The sequence below is a fragment of the Lepidochelys olivacea genome, assembly GCF_965140295.1.
Source record: "Lepidochelys olivacea isolate rLepOli2 genome assembly, chromosome: 8".
NCBI lineage: Eukaryota > Metazoa > Chordata > Testudines > Cheloniidae > Lepidochelys > Lepidochelys olivacea.
The window spans coordinates 26,755,757-26,774,869 of record NC_140418.1 but is presented as its reverse complement, the minus strand read 5'-3'; the positions used below and the strand labels follow the sequence as shown (position 1 = coordinate 26,774,869).

Here is a 19,113-nt window from a genome sequence, read left to right as displayed (position 1 = left end):
GTCCCATCCACACACAAATCTCTTAACTCGAGTGCAGTAGTGCTTTTAACTTGAGTTGGCAGCTCAAGAGGGACATAGGTTAAAACTGGAGCAAGCACAACTCATCAGTTGCTAATATGACCACTCTCTAGTGTGAATGCAGACTAGCGTTACTCGACCTCCATACCAAGACAAGACAGGCAAGTTTTCCCACAGTTCATGGGACAAATTCATATTGCGGCTCAGCTTACACAGCACTGTGAAGCATGAGATGTGCCTCCAGAAGTTTTAGCACCATTCAAGAGTGAATACAGGGCCAGTATGGACACAGCAGCTCAAGTGATATTTGACAGTGTGGCCGCTCTCAGTTAAGCTTAGCTAACTCAAAAAGAATAGCTTGACTATAGATAACTTATACACTTGGAGTTAAAAGAAAAGAAGTACTTGTGGCACCTTAGAAGCTAACCAATTTATTTGAACATAAGCTTTCGTGAGCTACAGCTCACTTCATCGGATGTATTCAGTGGAAAATACAGTGAGGAGATTTATATATATATTTGTTCTGGAAATGGCCCACCTTGATTATCATACACATTGTAAGGAGAGTGATCACTTTAGATAAACTATTACCAGCAGGAGAGTGGGGTGGGGGGAGAGAAAACCTTTTGTAGTGATAAACACCCATTTTTCCATGGCCTGTTTGTATAAAAACATCTTATGTATTTTCCACAGTATGCATCCGATGAAGTGAGCTGTAGCTCACGAAAGCTTATGCTCAAATAAATTGGTTAGTCTCTAAGGTGCCACAAGTACTCCTTTTCTTTTTGCGAATACAGACTAACACGGCTGTTACTCTGACACTTGGAGTTGTGAGCCATGGCAGGGGGTGGAGGGGAAGGGGAGGATGGCCTCCGCTTTGCTCCTTCTGTGGTTGCAGCATACACTCCTCTAATGAATACACTAGTGGGAGAGGACAAAGCCATGGCCACTTTTTCTGGATTCAGAGTAGCAGTCGTGTTAGTCTGATGCATTCAGTGGAATTTTCTGGAGTGGCTTGTGTGCTTGGGAGCACTAGATAAGGATGCAGAGGCCTTGATATTGCCTAACCCATGAGTAGGGTGATATTGCCTAACCCATGAGTAGGGTGCCTAAGTAGAGGAAGGCTCCTCATTTTGTGCACCTGTTCAACAGGAAGCCACAATCCGGTCCTCTGTGTGTGTATGTTTTCTTTCCCCACCTTGCAATCCATGCAGGGATTTAGCATTCCAATGTTTGATGTATTGGAGGGTAAAGTTGGAAATCGCTAAGGTCTGAAGTTTACTGCTGGTAATAGCTCACCTTACCTGATGATATATGCCATCATATGCCAGCAATGCCCCTCTGCCATGTACATTGGCCAAACTGGACAGTGTCTACATAAAAGAATAAATGGACACAAATCAGACGTCAAGAATTATAACATTCAAAAACCAGTCGGAGAACACTTCAATCTCTTTGGTCACTCAATTACAGACCTAAAAGTGGCAATTCTTCAACAAAAAAACTTCAAAAACAGACTCCAACAAGAGACTGCTGAATTGGAATTAATTTGCAGACTGGATACAATTAACTTAGGCTTGAATAGAGACTGGGAGTGGATGGGTCATTACACAAAGTAAAACTATTTCCCCATGTTTATTCCCCCACCACACACACACTGTTCCTCAGACGTTCTTGTCAACTGCTGGAAATGGTCCACCTTGATTATCACTACAAAAGGTCCTCCCTCCCCCGCTCTCCTGCTGTTAATAGCTCACCTTACCTGATCACTCTCATTACAGTGTGTATGGTAACACCCATTGTTTCATGTTCTCTATGTATATAAATCTCCCCACTGTATTTTCCACTGAATGCATCCGATGAAGTGAGCTGTTGCTCACGAAATTTTATGCTCAAATAAATGTGTTAGTCTCTAAGGTGCCACAAGTCCTCCTTTTCTTTTTGTGGATATAGACTAACATGGCTGCTACTCTGAAACTTGTGCCTCTGTGTTCTACTGGGAGCTTATTTGAGAATTTCTGTTGACAGCACCCAGCTTCCATTAGTAAGAGATTTATCAGTCACTATACTACAAGCACGTGGGTAGATATGTTAAATTATTTCCACTAGTACTAAACATATTCCATCAGCTCAAGTTTTTTTGTTAGTGATGGTTATTTTAAAGATGTATGTAATTTTATTGCAAAGTAAACCAGTTGCATTGTCTCTCTCAGAATTTGCTTGTCTTCTCATTTGATCATTCTTACACTTCAATTGGTTTTATATGCATGTGAATGAATGAAAAATGTATGTTCCATTTCATTTTAGGTAATATCTTCCTTTTTAAATATTTTAATTTCTAAAGCAGAATAGCTATTTCCAGGTCCGTACAGAAGTATTTCCTCTGAATTGGGGTATGCATTAAAATATTTTGTAGACAATAGTACCTGTGCACATAGAAAATAAAACAATTTCAAGTTTACAATTTGATAAATAAAACCCTTTGAAATGCTAATATATTGAAAGGAAAAATCTTCCAAATATTAAAATTATTCACTTATTTTTAAAAGGCATTTGGGATAATGAACCTTTAGAATACAGCTCAGTATAATGTGTTAATGTGTTAATATGAAAGCAAAGGTGATAGGGTGGCTATTATACTTTGCATGGAAACTACTGTCAGAACACAATCTGAATCTAACAGTTAAAAATCTGGCACTCATAGACAATTAGTACATTTCCAAGGAGGGGGGAAAATACTGTAAGGGTGGACTTCTCAAAAGTGCACATTATTGGCCTACCTCTGCTCCCATTGAAATCAATGGGAATTTTACTGTAGGCTTCAATAAGAGGAGACTTAGTCTAAGACTGAATGCTATTGAAAATCTCAACCTCTGTGCATGACATATGTTAGGGTAAAATTCTCTCAGATTTGCATTTTATGTCTCAACTGCTGTACTGACTTAATTGAGTTACACCAGGGATAGTGTGGCCCATTTGGTTGATCAAGCCTGCGGAGAACTCCCACTGACATCAACAGCAGATCCATGCATGTAGAATTTTGCCCTTTTGTTCTGTAGAGATGTGCCTGGAGCCATATCTTAGAGCTGAACACATCCTGAACTTTGGGGAAATCAGACCTGAACTTTGTGGCATAGGCCCATTTCTGCTTGATTTAAGCTGACAAAATCTTTGTCCCTTTGATTGGAGTCATACTAGATAACACAACCCAATCATCAAATACAAATATTAGGAGCTTTTATGTTTACTTTCTGTCTTGAGCCTAACAAGCAAACAACAGTGTGTTTGTCAGCATTTCACAGAGAGCTTGAAGTGGGACTTTTTGTCTAAGTTTCAATTGCTGTTGAACAGCTTGCTTCACAAAGTTTCAAACGATGGATAAATCTCAAAGACTGAATGCTTGTCAGAAGCTAGTTTGTGTGGAAATAGGAATGCAAGTGTCATGAGATCAAGGTTTTTTGCAAGAATTCCATTACCTCCTGGTTACTATCCACCTTAGGGTCCTACAAGGCCCCTATTACTCTAGTATCTGTGCACCACAACGTTTAATATGTGTTGTTTCTGAATCACAGAGAGGCTAAGGGTCTGATTTTTAAAGGTATTTAGTCACCTAAAGATGCAGATAGATGCCTAGTGGGAATTAACCACACACACACTCTTATTGATTTCAATGGGAGGTAGGTGCCTAAGCCTCAACACCTTTAAGAAACTGGCCATAACTGATTTGCACAATGTCACAAGAAAGTCTGCAGCTGAGCAGAGCATTGAACCCAAGTTCCCTGATCCCAGGTTACTGCCCTAAATCACCAGATTATTCTTCTTGTCTAGTTGTGCTCAGAATTACCAGGGAAACTGCCTCTCAGATGATATTTGAATAATGCTGGTTTAGTAAGCAATCAATAAAGGGGCTTAATCTTGCAGCACTGAAGTCAAAGGAAGATTTTTCCATTGACTTCAATGATCACAGGATCCAAGCATTGGTGAAGAAATAAAACAAACAAAAAAGACAACTGAACACTTTTATATCTAAAATAAGGGGCTTAGCTGGCTTCCATTCACACTTTGCACAGAGTCACATCAATTCCTAGAACTAGGGCTGCAAACTTTCTAATCGCACAAAACCAAACTCCTCTGCCTGTCACTGCCCCGAGTCCCCACCCCTGCCCCATCCATTCTCCAAGGCCCTGCCCCTGCTACCTCCATCCTCCCTCCCTCCATTGCTCGCTCTCCCACAGCCTCAGTCACTTTCACCAGGCAGGGGCAGGAGGTTGGGATACGGGCTCTGGCCGTGGGTGCAGGCTCTGGGATGGGGCCGGGAATGAAAGGTGTGGGGTGCAGGAGGAGTGTGGGCTCCAGGAGCGAGTTTGGGTGTGGGAGGGGACTCTGGGCTGGGGTAGGGGGTTGGGGTGCGGGATGGGTTGGGGGATCCCAGCAGCGCTTTCTGCAGTTCCCAGGAAGCAGCTGTCAGGTCTCTGCAGCCCCTAGGCAGAAGCGCAGCTGGGTGGCTCTTCACGGTGTGCACTGCCCTCGCGCTCACAGGCACCAACCCCGCAGTTCCCAATGGTTGTGGTTGCCAGCCAATTGGAGCTGCGGAGCCAGCACTAGGGGCAGGGGAGAGTGCGTGGATCCTCCCTTGCCATCCATGTGCCTAGAAGCCGCAGGGACCTAGCGACCACTTCTGGGATCCGCACAGAGCTAGGGCAGGCAGGGAGCTTACCTTAGCCCCAGGCCCCTGCTGCTTTGCTGACTGGACTTTTAACGGCCCAGTTGGCAGTGCCAATCAGAGTCACCAGACGGCTGGCAACCCTACATAGAACACAGGACTGGAAGGGTCAGCCTGGGTCATGGAGTGCAGTCCTTTGCTACTGCAGGCAATTCTGTCACATAATCCTTCTCATAAATTTATCAAACTTCATTTTAAAATTAGTTAGGTTATTTGGCCCCTACTGGGAGGCTGCTCCAGAATTTCACTCGTCTGATGGTTAGAAACTGTCTTCTAATTTTTATTAGTAGGCCTGGTCCTGAAAACACTTCACCAGAACTTTTCAAAATTGTTTACCTTTTTTTTTTAAATTTGAAAAAATGCTGAAAGCTTTCAATTGTTGATTTAAGTTTAAAAAACAAAACAAAAAAAGCAAACAGAACCCCAAACATTTCCAGTGAAGCTCTTCCTCAATTCCATTTATATATTTATTTATTTGGGGGGAGACAAAATCCAAAATTAACATTTAATCAAAAACCTGAAAATTCAGGCAATTTGAACTGTCACTATATAGTGGAGATAAGGCCAGGCCAAAAGCAGAGCTCGGAAAAAGATTTTCATTCCCCCCCCCCAAGAAATATATCAACTAAAACAAAAAAGAAATGTGTTTGTGACTTTTTTTTACAATTTTTTAAAGTTTTTGTTAAAAAAATCAAATCCATGTTTCCCCTGTTTTCAGCAACAGAAAACAAACACAGCTTATCAGGACCAATATTTTTTGACTGAGTGAATCAAAACAAAAAAATAAAATAAAAAATCACCATTCCTGACAAAATTTCCATTTTAACCAAAAAACATTTTTTCATTGGAGGGGGGAGAAGCTTTGAATGAAAAATTACTACCTGTTCTAGATCTGAACTCCCAGGAACTCTAGGATAGTTTAGTTTCAAAAGCAATGAACCCACCTCAGACCTGGATTCTTTAGTACCAAAGACAGAAGCCCCTGCCACTTGAGTTATGGAAATAACTCCATTAGCTGTACCAGAGTAATCCTCTGTGGAACAACCTTTACCGGGGAACAGGATCATACATATTTAACCAGTGGGTTACCAACACTTCACTTGTGAAGAGAAGCTCACTCCAGCTGTCTGAAGTCCCCAGAAATTAAAGTGTCTGATTTTGATCTAAATATACCAGATTAAATCCAGAGTAGTTCCACTTAAGCATCAGTATTAAACAGGTGAACATGAGATCAGAATCCAGCCCGTTCTGTAGCAAGATCACAAAAGGCTGTCAGAGGGAATTGAAGCTTGGACCTTCACTACATAAAGCAGAAGCCCCTAATCATTAAGAGTAACTCCCTTAGCTCTAAATTGGAGATTGTTATAGTCACTTGTGTAAGCCAATGGAAGGACACCTAATCTCACATAGATGGCTGCTTGCAGCTGTTCTCTCTAATTTTATCTGAACAAATTCAACCACCCCTGCTCATTACCCACAGACAATATTATGCTAAGGATATTTCATTCTAATACTAGTATATATGCCTTTAATTGGAGAAATTTAAATTACCAATATCTTACGTTTTGCATTCAAAACTAGATAGATATTAAGGACCAAATCTGGCCCTCAGTTATGCCAGTGTAAATCTGAAGTAACTCCAATGAAGTCAAATGGTTTACTTACTTCAGATTTATAACAGTTTAAGAGAGGGCAGAATTCAGACATGGGGATCTGATAGAAATATAATATAATTTACTTTGGAAAGAAGGCTTAGTCTATGTCCTTGTTTTCATACAAGTATTTAGACATAATTAACATTGAACTACTTCATTTATAATTCTAAAGTTACTCTGAAACCAGTGAATGCACATATGCAAATATTTTGGGGCCTCGAGTTAATTGCACCATTATCACATGATTACATGTACTAATGAATATGTTTAACACAAGCTTGTTATGGCCATTCTTCTTTACAAGAAGACTAATTAATGGAATTTACTATAACCATGGACAGCAGGTATCATGGGCCATGATCCTCCCCAAACAGCCTGACGTTGCCCCACCCACGCTCTGCTCCCAGGAGTGCCTGAGTTCCCGCACTTCTTTCCTGGCCCAGGTTGGGGCTGGGGCTGGGGCCAGATGGCTTGCAGCCTGGACTTGGGGAGGCTGGTGCTGGGGCCCGCCTGTTACTCCATTTACCATGCTCCAGGGTTGGGTTTGGGGGCACCCCCCCAGGCTCCAGGACTGGGGTCAGGGGCGCTGCTGCTCTGCACTCCAGAGCTGGGATTAGGCACCCCATGCTCTGGGGCTGGAGTCGAGGGTGCTGGGGCGGCCTGGAGTTGGCGGGGGACTTGGGGGGGCTGGCGACCACAGTGGGAGTGCTCTGGGCTCCAGTGGGGAAGCAGGGCAGATGGGGTGGGGTGGGGCCTTGGGCAGAAGGGGAGGAGCCGGGGGCTAGTCTCTCCCAATGGCTGGTTCACCTGCCACCCATGGATATAATTCACTGTACAGGAGATGATGTGCAAAGTGATAAGTTACAGTAAATTTACTATAGCAACTGTTCTTCCCTCCCTTTACTTTCCAGAAATAGATCAGTTCCCCTGAGTTGTACAAGTTACAGATAAGCACAGCCTAAAACTTTTAGATTTCACATTTGCGTAATGCAATAAAATGCTTTTCAAATCACTAAACCCAGCGTAGAGACAATCAATCACCTCAGTCTGCCTAAAACTCAGTAAATTATGAATCTGAAGAGATTACAAATGTCATCTTCATCATTTATACTGGCAAAAGATTCATATTTCAAATCCTGGTTATCTTTGCATACAATTCAATGCTATACTGTCCTGCCACCTACTAATCATGATTTTGGAAAAAGATGAATCTCCCAAAGTCAAACATATATTTTTTCTCTTATCACAGCAGCACCGTTTTCTCCAAAGTCGTTAAAGTAACATTGGTGCTGCCACTATAAACTTTTGGTTTCGAGGGGATATGTAAGTTGTCTGCAAAATTTTGCTCTGGGGTGAAACTTATGCAGGGTTACCAGGCCAAGAACTATCTGTCTATTTACCATTTACAAGGATTGCTTAAAAATACCAGACTTTGTGGTTTTAGTATTTCTGTCTTCTCATAAATCAAAAAGGTAAATCAAACTACAATGTTTACAGAGCATAAGTTCATAACGTGGCTCTGGGTAATAATTCCTGAATTCAGAAAGATGTGAACAATAGCCCACATCATTTCTTTAGGAACTTTTATATTGTACCAAATGAGAAATTTCTCCATTAAAAAGCAAATGGAGATATGTATTCCCTGATAAGACCTATTTTTAAACAAAAAAATATAAAATATGGCTTTCCAGTGTAAAAAAAAGTATAATTTATCAAAATATTTACCAAAAATACCAAAAATAAAATGTAATGGATCCCAGAGAAAAACAAATTGTAGTCTGTTAGTTAAATAATATACACCTTCCTATTTCGTTATAGTCATGAAAAGTTAAAGTTGAGAATTTAAATAGACAAGTCAGAAAACTATACTATGCCAGAAAGCAAATATACTCCATGAATACTCTGGAGAACCTTGACTGTTGTATTTAAATTCCCAGCCTTAATATTGCACTTAATTTTTCTTTGGCATTTAATTTTTATTCTGTTTATCTAGTGGACAGGAAAAGGAGAAATAAAAACATAAAATAGAACATAAAATGAAGCAAAACCCAAGCCATCTCCTCCTTCCTGGTTCAGCTAAGCACATATTTACTTGTAGGTGTGTGTTTAAGAGCTTTGCTGAGTTGGGATGCCAATCTTTTCTTTCTCTTACAGTGTCCTACTCTATTCTGCCCTCCCTAATCCATGCCCCATTCAAAGCTTATTGCTACTCCAAAGAGTAGCTCCCCTCCCCCACTCAAGGCCCGAGGTGATTCCACACAAGACTTGACTATCTTAACTGGTGCATGAGTGGCACTTCAACCATGCAGCTCCTTCAGCCTGCAGAATACAAGATACAACCTAGATATGAAGACCACTCTCCCTGAGAAAGAGGGAGAGAAGCAGGAGTCAGCATGAAACTTGGAAGGCAGCATGGCAATTTAGGAGATCTACGCCCACTAGGGGGTACCCAGAGACACAGACAGGCAGGGCATCGTGGGACAGGCTAGCTGTACACCATCCTTTGTCCCCTTTGTCAGCCGGGAGACTCCCACACGCATGCATTCTCCAGCAAGAGGGAAAAGCAACAGGAACCACAAACAAATCTAAGGGTTAAGGCAACCATGGAAGAGGCTCCTGACAACAATCCACCGCTTTGCCCTGTGTCAACCTCTCCACACTCCAGAAAAGAAAGAGTGGCAGGAATCACCAAGAAACGTAAGTAACAGGGCAGCAATGAGGGAAGTCCCCCTTCTTGTCCTTCCTAGCTAACCCCAGGTCCTTTCTCCACCATCCTCCACTGGAAGGGAAGAAGTGGGAAAAGTCCTCAGGAAAATGGGTATCCAGGATGGTAGTACGAGGAGTACTGTTCACAAATGCATGTCAATTGAAATGACAAGTGGCTGATTGATAGTGTTAAAGCAGAATAAGAGGAGGAAATAAATGTTGTTACCTGTTTCTCCCGTAATGGCCAGTCTCATCTGTTCTTCTTGTTTGCTCATGTATAAAACAACAACACAACACACCTAAAACCCTCTGTTGAAAAACTTCTAAAAGGATGAAGTGAGCTGTAGCTCATGAAAGCTTATGCTCAAATAAATTGGTTAGTCTCTAAGGTTCCACAAGTCCTCCTTTTCTTTTGCGAATACAGACTAACACGGCTGCTCTCTGAAACCTTTTAAAAGGTTAACGTTCTACCATACCAGGCCTCAAGCAAGAGCCTAGACTGGTAGATGCAAACTGTTTGCTCAACTCCCTTATTGTTACTCTGAAATCTCAATTCTCTAACAATCCAAAACCAGCTAGGCTCATGTGTCCTTCATTCTCCAGGAGGACATGAAAGACTGAGATTCAACTCAGAGTTGACTTATGACAGGTAAAGTACTTGCCAATTTTGAAAAGCCACCCACAATAGCAAACTGTAGCCATTTCCCACACTGAACCACACATGCTCACTCACTCTCCTTCCTCCTGAAAAGCAAGGACATTCATTTTTGCAGTTTTTCAGCTTTAGATTCCTTTCTGAATGAGCAATAGAAAATGTTTTCACATCTCCCCTTAGTGATCTGACAAAATAAAGGTGCAGGCTTCAGCACCTATGCCATTGGTACTATTATGCATTTCAAGCAAAAGCAAATACTGGGCTTCCTATTCCATCACTTGAAGGGTTTGACAGTCTCCACTTGTTGAAATCGTATGAAACAGCACATTCATAACGTGCACTCTCATGACACCCAACATTATCCATAGTACCAGTGACATACTGTACCCCAATAATTAACTCTGATTCATTGTTACCTCAAAGCAGAGTCAAGGTTGGAATGGTATTTAGAAAGCAAATTATGTAGGGCTATGCACATTCTAATAGCCAGCTAATTGTGTATCATTATTTAGTAGTTAAATGCTTTCTTGCTTTATCTTTAGCACTGAGCAAGTTCAAGGCAAGGACAACTTTCAGCTGCCCTTTTCAACACATTAGCCTCAATTGCATTTTCCAAATATGTTATCAAAATGGTAATTCCATGCTTTCCTCTCTGTAGATAGTCCAGTATTCATAAAGGTAGCATTATTACTACAAATACATTGGGGGGAAACTATTTCAATTACTGGGAGAATATGTAACTCCAAGTCTATTTATTTCAATTTATTCGACTGTCTTGATATATTCGTGCATAGAACTTTTACAAAGAATGAATAAATTCACCTTGAAATTGTACCAATTGACTTTGGCTGGGCGAGGCTGTGAGAAGGAATCAGAATCACTTTTTGAAATAAACCCTGACAATGTTGATCAAAACAAAGTGGCTACTCATTTATTAAACTGACAGCTCAGCAGTAGTTTCAAGGGAGGAGATGATGTGGCCTGGGGTGTTAGCCGTGGCCTGAGGTAAGAGCTGCGGTCGGATGCTTTTATGCTAGTCACACATTTGGAGGCTGCATCTGATGGGGTGACATTTTTTAGGGCTCCAGCACCTGCTTAGATGTCAAGCAGCTGGTATGAACACTGTCATCCATTTCAGATTGTTATGTCATGAATGACAAGTTAGCCCTGAGAAAATACACTTAAAACCTGTCCCATTTCTCATTGTTACTAACACTCCAATCAAGATCCAAAGAAAGAAAGGTCTTGGAAAGGAAGCATATTACGTTATGCATAAGATCATGTGTATATTATATGTTTATTGTATATACCTACATTATATAATATGATAGGAAACATTAAAATAATGCAACATTTACAAATAAAATATAAACAGTTCAACCTAACTACTTGAGCTTCTGGGATTTAGAAAGCAATATGTTTATCAGAAGGCTCCTGCCACTGAATGTTGCTTGGTGTCCATTAAACTAAAGGGTTTCTATATAAACAGCATCCCATTGTAAAATCAATAGTAATTCAGTACAGGCAAGTTCTTGATCTAGTATAACAGGCAGCAATGTGCTCTATCAGATCATTGTTGGTGTTGACTCAATGGAAATTTAAGTTAAAGGAAGAAGTAGTAAGTGTCCATATCTGTTAGAAAAGGGGAGTCAGGTGAAAAAGAAGTACGAGTAATAGCAAAATGAGATTTGAGAATAGGGTTAACTGAAGGCAGCAGAGCAGAGCCCACCAGCAAAACTGCAGATGTCATTCTTTCAGCTTTTCTAAAGGACGGGATTTTATTTAATTGAATCTAAGCTTTCCTGAAAAGTCAGTTTTAGCTTCTTCTTTTGCATACAACATCTAGTAGTAATCCACTCATCGTAGTTGTGCTGTGTTTCTGACAGACAACTCCAGCAAGAGACCACCCAGAAAGGCAAAGGTGCAAGATTCACTCTATTTATTCCCACTAAAAGGGAGATGTGATGCATGCATTAGCATTACATGTGGGTTCAGAGTTCTTATTAACTACAGAACATATAATTCTAGAATTTATGCTTTTCTAGAAAGGACTCAATTTCAAAGGCATTTCCAAATACCTGGTTAGCAATTCATTTACTTGTGTTTCCTTCTTATCCATCTACGTTTTAAAACTGAAGGTTTACATTGAGACCAAATGGTCACCACATAAGCCAGACAGCCATCAACAAGAAAAAAGACAGATAAGATGCTTGAAGAATTAGGGTTAGTCCTATGCAGGTGCAAAAGGAGTTGTGTTGTGTGCAACGTACAGAGGTTAAAAGAAGAAGCCCTAATCATGTAATCATCTACAAAAAACATATCCCCCCGGTAGTAGAAGGACCAAGTCCCATCGGAGCCTACCAGCAGTGGTGACTGAAGAGGAACTGAAAGAATGGAGAAAGCAAACATAATAGCAGTTCTCACAAATCAAAAATATAGCCAATTTGGCAATTGCTTTTATTTAAACTTAAGGTCAAATTTTCAAAACTTAGCATGCTTTCTTGTGCATGGGAAAACTCCAATATCTAAGGGTGAAGTACAATTAGTGCATCCATATACATGTATATTTGTCTAAATCAGGCTTCCTGCATGCATGCAAATATGTACTTTAACCCAAGCTTCCACTCAGGCTGCTAATTTCCAAGGCTTCCACTTTAGGACTTCTTGCCCTTCCCTGCAGCTCTTTTATCTCAGAGGGATGCTAAGACTTTCCTCTTCCTGAGCTGACACTCTCTCTTGAGTTAAAAAAAATCAGTTTTGTATCTCCACAAAAAAACTTTTAAACAATGATATCCTGTAATATTAATGCATATGAGGCAAATCTGAAATACTGAGTGGGAGAGTAAAAGCAGAGAAGCAGCAAATTAGATATGAGTCTGTAATATGCTACTGCTATAATGGGCTGCATATAGAAAGGCATCATCATGGGAACGTGAAGGCACAATTCCTGTCTACATGGCTCTGTTGCCTCTGAACCTGGAATAATGTATTGAGTTCTGGGTACTGCATTACCATAAAGCTATTCAGAACCTGGAGGACTTGAAAAGAGTAACATTTTTTTCAAGAGACTGGAGGGACAGACTTGAGAGAAAATATTAAAAGAGCTAAACATGTGCAAAAGGGCTGGTCAAATTATTATTATGGAATAAATTATAAAATGAATTTAGGGTTTTCTTCTGTGCAGGAATCCTTTGCAGACTGATACTGATTACTACAAATGTATTAATTACAAGCATTCACCAAGCAGTTTGAGAACGGACTTGTACTATAGTTAGGTAAAGAAATTTGTATCTGAGCCTTTGCAAATTTTCATTTAATAAAAAATTACTATAAGTACTTATATTTAGCTAATTATAATGCACGCCAAGCAGTGTAGTTGAAACATAGGGGTATAATAAGACCGGGCTGATAGGACCAGACTTTGGCTGTCAAGGGGCCAATTTCTTATTTGTTTTTCATTATTTGCATTGTACAATTGCTCAGCTGCTCCAGGTGATATTGCTTTCTGTTCACTAACTAGATGACAAACATTTTAAACAGCAGAATGAGAACGATTAGCAAATCATTCTGTATGTGCATGTAAACCATTGTTTGCAAGGAAAGATGGATATTTGTATGAACAGATGCCATTCCCTAAACATTTGTGGGCATTCGCACAAGTGTTCTCATATAATGAAGGTCAAACTGAACAGCCATTCAGAACAGGAACAGAACATTTTGCAGCATTCAACTAGCTCTAATGTATACTGACATGGCTACATAATGATTAAGGACGGGACACGATAACATCTACAAACATATTGAAGGGTGTAGACACCAAGTATGACTACAAAAATTTAATTTGATATTTCAGGGCATAACTGCTGCAGAAGTCAAAGGGTGAAATTAAGAAAGGGAAAATTAGTTCAAAGTATCAGGGAAAAACTTCCTGACAATTACAATAGTCTTGCAAGGGAAAGGGTAGAAACCCAATCACTAAGGACTTTTAACCTAGAGTGGACAAAAAACTAGAAAATGTACTGCAGGGAACAATCCTGAATAGATAAAGAGATGGACAGGAGATGGACTGGATAATCTAATGGATTTTATCAATTTCTAACTTCTCTGTTCTATTATCTTATTACATCATGCTTTAAACTCTTAGATCAGAGGCCCTTGGAACAACTGGTTCCTCTTCTTGCGCCAAATTCTGCTCTGTAAATTCTGACTAAATCCTTCAGGACTACTCTGCATTTACTAGTGGGTTATACAATCATAGAGGATCTCTCTAATAAGATGTAGACCACCCTGTGAAAAAGTATGAAAATTCCTGTCTCATATTATTGTACATTGTCATTTAGCTTGTATTCAATCAATTTGCAGGAGACACTACATTTTACATCATTTCTTATATACTTAAATCTTGTATCTTGCTCTTGAATTAGCTTTTGCTTCCATGAGCAACTTAGCATGGACACTTTCTAATGCCATCAGCTAATTCATCCCATCAATTCTAAATTTAGCAGTAGGAAGTAGATATTCCTTTGTGCTCTTTATTTGCACAGATAATTTTGTTTGAGCCCTTTGAGAACTTGCTGGAAAAATTCCAGGCATTTGCATCTTTGTAAAGGCTTTCAGAGAGAGGCAGAAAGTCTATTAGTATTTTTGACCCTTGAGCAAAACTGTGTCTTCAGGGTCATTAAGTGTTCCTGCTTGGCAGAAATAATGCATCATATTTTAGTCTCCCCTAGATTAGGAATATACTATAACTTTCTCCTTTGGTGCTTTCATATTGATAGACCTACTGCAGAATACACAAAGCAAGAAAATCTCATTTTAACAAAGACAGTGATAAATCCTGTGATAGAACAACAGGGACATAAAATTCTGTCCCATGCCTACTATTAAATTCTGTATTACATTCACCATCTCAGCTGCTGCCATTGACAATTTCCTATTTCTTCACAAGAGGAGCTCCTAACATAATGCACTTTTCTGTTCTTTGTTAGCCAGCATCTAGAACGCTTCAAAAGCCTCACAAGCAAGTTCAGTCTAGGCAATCTCAGTCTGGAACTGGGCTACTGAATAATTATATGGTATTCAGGCATGTGTTATGCATAATAATTATGCATTCTCTACAAGCTGAAAGTGGATATTTGTTATTTCTCAATGATGCCTCCATTTTTTTAAATACAGATCAGTTATTGATTGCTCTTTTCCTCCCGCAGGACATTATAAAATATTTGCTTTTCAAACTCCCCCTTTCTTTGTGTGTGGGGAGAGAAAAGCTGATGGAAAAAAAATCTTTTGTCAGATAAAATAGTGCAGTTTAGTAGCTGACCTGTAGACCCCTCTCAGACTTTTGTTAATCTCAGGAGATATCACATGCTTTGTTATTTTTTGAGCGTGTACCTATGTCTGTAATTTTTTTTTATCTCCCTCAGTGAAGTTGCTGATTTGGTATCAAGTTGTATTTGGATGGTTTTTACAGTACATAATGTCCGTTTTACAGAGCTCTCAAGAATGTCCCCAATGTAGTTTAGTTGTCTTCTCCTGTTGTCAGAAATCAGATGACAGTTGTTCTTGGAAACCTTTCCTATTAAAGCAATGAATGCCCTTCCTTTTTCTACAGCTGACATGCCACATACATGTACTAACACCCTGACATCTGCACTAGTATCATTTCCAATTTACTTTGCAAACTCTTCCACATATTCATTTTATGTCATTAATGCAAGTTAGATTCTACAGCCCTGTCTCTTGCTTTGCCTAGTTCAGAGGTAAGAGGTTAGCTCCCTTGTATCTCAAACCTCCTTGAAGATGGGTTGAATAACACATTGTGCATACTTGCCCTGAAAGAAATGTTTTGTTTTGCCTCACACTGAGATCCTTCATTCATTATGCATTTTTTCACTACTCACAGCAAAAAAAATTCTCTTCCCAAAATGTTTGGTTTTATAGCCCGCCCCAGATAAGTTCCTTGGTAGATAATAGAGGCTGCAAACTGTAGTTTAAAACATGCTGTTCCCAGTCAACCCTTCAGTCTCAGACATCACACTACATGTGTCTATGTATCTCTAGTAAGTGCTTTAGCAGAGAAGCATTTTTCATAGAATCTGAAAATGCCCAGGAGGCAAATTGTTCTATTAAAGTTCATAGGCAAAATCAACTTTTGGTGGGGAGGGTTATCTGTCTTTTCCAAATCCTTTATTACTGTGTGATGGCAGGAGAAAAAAAATATCATGGTAAATAATATTTTCATGTGTTTAGTAGCTGACAGTTTTCTGTAGATTTATTTATTTATTTAACCTTACAGTTTATTAGAATTACAAATCACAGCAGGGGTCAATTAGTGTAACTGTAAATGGTTTTATGGTTGTCAGCTAGGTTTTAGACGTTAAAGCATTGTCTAATGTCTTGAATTGCAATGTAAGCCATTCTCGACTACTGTAGGACTACTAATTTTCTTGCAAGAAAAAGATTGTGTTTCGTTCTTTTGTTCAATCTCCCAAATTTCTTAGGCTTTGCAGGCGTTTCTCTCTGGCTCACAACAGTAATAGCTGGAAGATACTGCTTTTGAAGTATTTTCTATATTTATTCTTATTTCCATTTCAGAGGTAATGTGCACTTATAGGTTAGCAGGAAAAAATACTAATGGCAGTGTAAAGTGCAGTAACCTGGCATTACAGAGGAAACAGACAGGTAGACGTAGATAACAGAGGGGGGGAAATGATAAAAGTGAAAGAGGAAATTTTGGCTGTGAGAAGAAGGAAAAACTGAAATAGAAATGCAGAAATAGATATACAGAGATCAAAAAAGGGAAAACAATAGAAATGGGACAAATTCATGAATAAAGAGAAATGGAAGTTTAGCAAATCTCTGAGTAGCTAATCCCTCACTATTAGCATGGGTGGAGTTGAGCAGTGAGGTTTAATATATAAACCATTTGTCCAGTGAACTTCTGAGTGAGTAAACAAGGGAGCTTCAGAGCAGCTCTCTTTCTAGGTGCAGTTTTAACCTAAATACCATAATGACCAGTGATGTATCAGTGGCTGAGACCTGCAATGGCTGTGCCATATTTTCTTTCCTGCTCAAAGTCAGAAGTGATTTTCATCATCTCAGTCAAAAAGGAACTAATTGTATAGGGGCCAGGCTAGCTAGACTAATCAGAAGGGCATTACACTAATATGAGAAGAGTAGGGTGAAAAAGAGGGAACAAACAATCACTCATTTAGCACAAATTCAAGATGTCGAGTACCAAAATAAGCAAGACATAAAGAATGTGAAGAAAAGAAATTCTTTAATTATCTATTCACGGATGCTAGGAACATGGGTAATAAACAAGAGGAATTGGAATTACTCATTCATGAGCATAAATTCAACTTAGTTGCTATTATTGAAATCTTGTGGGAAGATCTGCATGATTGGAATGTTAAAGCAATGTTCTTATGTTCAGTGTTTATAACCTATTTAGGAAGAATAAAATGGACAGAAGGGAAGGGCAGGGGGACTGACATTCTATCAAAAACAACATTACCTGTTCCTGAGTCAATGACAATGATCTTGAATGCTTATGGATTAATGTTCTAGAAGATGGTGTACCTATTGGTGTCGGCTAGCGACCAACAAATAACACTAGCTAAATCACACTAGAGAATGACTGGCTCCTTAAGCACCTTTCTATATTATGTAGGAGGGGGAAATGCCTAATCAATCTAAGTGACACTGGCTAGAGATCTCATGTCCTTGGCATTTCTAAAAATCATAGATGACAATTTCCTAACCCAGAAAGTGTTGAATCCAACACAGGGGAATTTTATATTAGACTTTATCCAAACTAGTAAAATTATATATATATATTTGGGAATTATTTAAGAACACTTCAGTAGATGCTCAAAAATCCACAGTTAACAAAGATGATTGCGCTAGTTAAAACACGAACCTGGCTTAGATTGGAAGTGAAATTAGCTATAAAAATAATAATAAACATATATAACATATGGAAGAAAGAGTAGTCGACAATAACCATTTAAGTTTTGTCCTCCTATGTGAGAACCGTTTAAAAAGCCCATAAAGCATCTCCCAATATCCCACTGACTGCCGAAACTAGGACTGGTTCCATTTCTTCTGCAGCAGAGTATGACACCAGATGGGGAGGGCTCTGAGTTACTAAAAGAATTCTTTCCCAAGTGTCTGGCTGGTGGGTCTTGCCCAAATGCTCAAGGTTTAACTGATTGCCATATTTGGGGCCAGTAAGGAATTTCCCCCCGAATCAGATTGGCAGAGACCCTATGCGGGTTTCTCCTTCCACTGCAGCAGGGGGCATGGGTCACTTGCTGGTTTAAACTAGTGTTAGTGGTGGGTTATCTGTAACTTGAAGTCTTTAAACCATGAGGACTTCAGTAACTCAGCCAGAGATGATGGATCAATAGAGTGGATGAGTGAAGTGGATGAGTGAAGTTCTGTGGCTTGCAATGTTCAGGAGGTCCGATTAGATGATCATGATGGTCTCTTCTGATCTTAAAGTTTATGAGTCTATGATCAGATGCTGGGAATTGTAGAAAACCGATAAGGAGACATCTTTCCCCAGCAGAGCTAAGGACAACAAGAAGGGAGGGATTTTTTTGTTTTGTTTTTAAGTATATTAGGAACAAAAGGAATTCTAAAAATAATACTGGTTCATTAATAGATGGAAATCATATAATTGTCAAAATAACATGGAAATAACGTAGTCAGATCATATGATGATGATAACTACGAACTTTCCATTACAATAGCAATTAAAAAAGATTTTAAACAGCAGCTACTAAAACAAGATATTTTTAAATCAGCAGGTCAGATAATTTACACCCCGGAATTTTAACGGAACTGGACCATCAGAGTCTTGGGATACTGGGGAAGTTCTCGAGGACTGAAGGAAATCTGATCTTGTGCCACTATTTAAAAAAGATAAATAGGATGACCCAGGCAATTATAGGCCTGTCAGTCTGGCATTGATCTTGGGAAACATAATGGAATGGCTAATACAGGACTTGAATAGTAAAGAGTTAAATTATGGTATTTTAATTAATGCCCAGTCAGCATGGGTTTATAGAAGACAGATCTTGTCAATTAAGATAATATCTTCTTTTGATGAGATTACAAATTTGGTTGATAAAGGTAATAGCATTGATCTAATATACTTAGACTTCTGTAAGGTATTTGACTTGGAACTACATGACATAGAATGATACAGTGAGGAATCTGTGACTCTGAAAAGGACCTATGAGGTTATGATGGATAATCAGCTGAACATGAGTTCCCAGTGTAGCCAAGTGTGATCCTTGGACATACAAACACAGAAAGCTGGAGTAGAATTAGGGAGTTATATTACCTTT

At 39.4% G+C, this 19,113-nt stretch overlaps 1 long non-coding RNA gene across 1 annotated transcript in view; it reads right to left on the bottom strand.

The window, feature by feature from the left end:
• The window catches only part of LOC311525697, a 372,687-nt gene that overhangs the window by 100,811 nt on the left and 252,763 nt on the right, over window positions 1-19,113 (bottom strand). The window contains exon 4 of the long non-coding RNA XR_014712841.1: window positions 1,323-1,391. This is a non-coding gene — a long non-coding RNA (uncharacterized lncRNA). The remainder of the gene's footprint in view (window positions 1-1,322; window positions 1,392-19,113) is intronic.